Genomic DNA, 4,272 nt, shown 5'->3' with positions numbered 1-4,272 from the left:
AGTCAAGAAAATAATTATGTGACATTTACATGTTCATAATAGCATATCTTTTACCTCTTCCTTTGTTCTTTCAATTTTGATTATCAACTGCCAAACTCTCAAAAAGAAATATATTTTTTGGCATGCTTATATATTCTCAAAAGTTAAGAAGAGAAATACTTCTCTATAGTTGGTAAATTAGCAGAATAGACCATTGTTTAAATAGACAGTAAGAAACAAAAAGGAAAGTTAAAATTAGAACTCCAATGCTCACCTATTGACATAAAAATTTTCTAATATATTCCTCTTTTTCGCCCTCCTAGTGATTAAGCAACTAAATTTCAGTATGGATAATCGAAAAAAGCTGCTCAATTTATTTTAGGCAAGATTACTATCAGTATAAAGTGGTAGACAAATTCAAATAATTAACTGCATCTACATTCGAGAAGATAAAGAAAACTAAAAGGGGCCTATACACAGATTTATTGCTTCAACCATACAATAAAATTTATAAATTAAAGAAGCCAAGAATGTCTACGCAAAGCAGAGGTTTCTGTGTTGCCTCAAAGTTAAGTTCAGTAAAATGTGGAGGGAAGTAGAAGTCAAGATTTAATAAGCAATCCAAAATACTTAAATCAAAGTCTGCAACTCATAAGAATTTTGTAAAGATGTAATGTTCTTATTTTAACTGTCGATTGTTGTCTATATATTTCACAGATACCTACTTAGATAACATACTAAGTTAATAGAACTAGTTCCCAAATGCGATAAATGATGAGTATCCTTTCTCTTATTACATTTCTTAATTAGCTTGAATTGTGTATGTATTTCTTCTGTCACAATTGTACAAAATATTAAAATGTATTCTGTTATAGTCTTAAAATTTCTATAAGTAGGCTAAGAAATGCTTCATCAAAAACGACCCTCCATTCCATTCTTATGGCTCCCAATAATGGCCCAGTAGGTATCATAATGGGAAGAAGAAATACTATGAGCATTTTGTATTATTGGAATTTTGTTACCATATAGGTTTGTTAAATCAAATAATACAACATAAACTCATTAGCGTGATTTACCCAGATCGCTTTCCCATCCAAACTCTGCAAGATTTCATATATATATATATATATAGGAGAGAGATATATCATTTGTGTTACCTGGGATTGGTTGCCACCGACGGTAAGACAGAGAAGACACAAAGCATCGGTGATAGGGTGGTGGTGATGAGAAGTGTTTGCTATTTTAAAAATAATTTCTAAAGTTTTAGGAACTTAGATCTACAGAATGGAGGGAATAAGTTTTTTAGCGAAAAGTTATTTGGAGGGAAAAAATAAAATAATTAGTAGTAAAAATTTCTTTAAATTAGTGAGTTTCAGTGGCTATTTCCTTTTATTGCCAGTAAAAGGGTACTTAATACCGGCCAATGCTCATCTGCCGCTAACATTTGAGTTTATGAAATCATTTAGTGGCCTTTGTTTTATTGCCGCTAATAGATTGCCGCAAAAGACCTTTTTTGTTGTAGTGTATGCCTTACGTAGCCAATAGCTAAGACAAGCTGTTGGCAATCTCAAACACCATTTTTCATATGTTTCAACAACCTGATGCATGACAGCTATCCGACTCTTGCCTTCTAGTGCTGAAACAAATACAACGGGTATTCCTGTGACCTGCAAATAAATTGCCTTAATGATGAATCAAGTTCTACAACTGAAATTATACAAAGAATTCTCCCGAAGGTCATCTACCTATTTTTATATTGATAACATGCATCAAAAGATAGGAAAAGGAAACATAAGACATACAATACAAAATCATGTCCCAATTATCAGCTAAAGTAACTATATTGTTACCAGTGCATAAAACTTGTTCTTTTAATAAAATTTTTGTTCAAGGAGAAAATGAAGTTGTCCTTGGATAGCATACTCATCAATCAAGTGGTAATACACAACTAAGTACAGCAAATTCTGATTCTGCATCACTTCTTTTTAAGAAAGAAAGAGAAGGAACTGCCAAAGATTAATCCCGTGATTACTTGTCCACACATATTTCCTTACATAGTCTATTTATACAATCACAAGAAATCTCCCGTTCCTAAATGTCTTGAGGCACTCAGTGACTTACCATAGAAGTGATATCCTTCTAAAAAAAAAATTAAAAAAAAATATTATGGACATAAATGTCACGAATTCACTTATATTATGGAATGGTGGACAAGCTCCTCCCAAGGCATATGCATGAGAAAAATTCAAATAAACAGTAGGATAATTGCAGCAAGAGATTATAGTTTTACACACTGACAAACCTGTGGTATAACTGTCTGAATTCCTGCAGGTACAACTTCAATTACGCGCTTGTACAATTTGGAATTTTCTTCCCCTCTTAGAAGATCCATCTTATTTACAATCACCACCAGACCACAGCCTTACTCTACTGCTCGCCTCGCTACAACTACTTCAACATGCTTCATGCTCCGCCTAACTTTTGCAATCTAATCATTATAAAGGAAAAAATATAGAACAATTGTATGACAATTAGAAATAAAGATGTGTAAAACACAGAAATAGAAATTACTCATACCACAAGAGCTTTAAAGGAGGGGAGAAAACAAGGAAAACTTTTGGAGATTATTCATGACTTAGGTAGTGCAGCAACTACACAAATCCCGTTGTATTGTCAGTCCATTAGCAAGCATAGAACTATATGTTGCATCACATTTGATACATCTCCTATATTACAGGTGTTGGTTACACTTTTCAGCCAATGTTCTAGGTTGTTTCCCCCAAGCGGATGTTAGATATATGAAACGTTGATGCTAGTCATTCCTTCATACACTATTTAAACCAGATCCAACAGCTCTCCACTATCCCTTTCGGTCATTCTTATTCAAGTAAGAGATACAAAAGTTAAAATGTTGTCCAGTTCTTAGAAAGAAGACAGAAAAGAACATTACGGTTCATAGAAATTTTAGTAACAACTAAAGCACTGTAATGTTTTTCACATTTTATAATGGTTGTCTCTGGCCAGCTTGTGCTCACATTGACTATTCTACTGGGTACATGCTATCTCACATTAGCATAGGTACCGTAACTTTGTGCACAAAGGTTTAGGCATATGGGAAGAAAAAAATCACCTAGCATTTTTGTCTCTATTGGATTTGAAATCTGGCCTCCATGGTTTTCACCCAATTCACTGATTAATATGGCACACCCTTGAGTGTATCTAAGCCAGTTTATTAAAATTGCAATTTAATCGTTTATCACACAGCAAATACAATATGTGGGCCAAATTCATGAATCTAAAACCAAAAAGATTGATAGTCACAATTAGCAAACCTCTTCTGCATCGAGGACCAAAGCAATTATATGTGCTCTCATAAGGTGCTTCCTTGATTGCATAATACTCAAATATGCTGGGCCCTTGTCCTGTTTTGTCCTTTCCAGCCAACCTACTGTGTCAACCTGAGATAATTATACCCTCTCAACATCACAACCGATCATGCTAATACATAAATCAAGGAGCCTCTATTCAAGGTAGAACTCATGGGCAATGAGGCATCTGTCTTAGTGCCTTGCCTACACTGAAGTAAAGATTAAGTTAAGCTAAGCGAAGCACCCTTCCTGAGCTTTTCTAAGCTTTAGCGCGCCTTAAATAAGCCTTTGACAACACTGTTTTGCGTCATTCAATGACACTGTTATTCGTGTGATTTATTTCTCGAAACAATGGTTCGTATTACTGGTGGTATGAAAGTCAAAGCCGATAGGGATGAAACTTCCCCATATGCATCTATGCTTGCTGCACAAGATGTTTCTCAGAGATGCAAGGAGCTTGGCATCAATGCACTTCACATTAAGCTTGGCAAATGTCATGAAAATTTGGCCATATTACAAATCTCCACCTTGGCCTAATTTCGGCTTATAGTAAATTTGCTCCACCTTCTCCGCAAAAACCCCAATGGGCAAAATCATTCTTCATAAATGCCAATCAAGTTCAGGCAAAGCTTGAACTTGGATACTGGAAGAGTTTTTGTGAACATGTCAGCAGGATTGTCTCTAGTGTTGATCTTCTGAACAGAGACTTTTCTTTCAACAATGGTTTCTCGGATGAAATGATACTTTATATCAATGTGCTTCGTCCTCTCATGATACATTTGATCTTTAGTCAAGTGAATGGCACTTTGACTATCACAGAAAATGATAATACCACCTTGGTGTAAACTGAGTTCCGCAAATAGACCCTTCAACCATAAAGCTTCTTTGATCGCCTCGGTCACTGCCATATATTCTGCTTCGGTAG

General features: G+C 35.0%; 1 long non-coding RNA gene across 1 annotated transcript; it reads right to left on the bottom strand.

Annotated features, from left to right (window-relative positions):
• Positions 1-1,097: 1,097 nt before the first annotated feature.
• On the bottom strand, positions 1,098-3,432 carry LOC138906549 (uncharacterized). The gene is made up of 3 exons (XR_011413986.1): positions 3,312-3,432; positions 2,282-2,467; positions 1,098-1,646 (listed from the first exon to the last, which is right to left on the bottom strand). It is a non-coding gene; the product is annotated as an uncharacterized lncRNA (long non-coding RNA).
• Positions 3,433-4,272: the final 840 nt, after the last annotated feature.

The sequence above is a fragment of the Nicotiana tomentosiformis genome, chromosome 2 (assembly GCF_000390325.3).
Source record: "Nicotiana tomentosiformis chromosome 2, ASM39032v3, whole genome shotgun sequence".
NCBI lineage: Eukaryota > Viridiplantae > Streptophyta > Magnoliopsida > Solanales > Solanaceae > Nicotiana > Nicotiana tomentosiformis.
The sequence above is the reverse complement of the archived record's forward strand: the minus strand, read 5'-3'. Positions and strand labels throughout refer to the sequence as shown.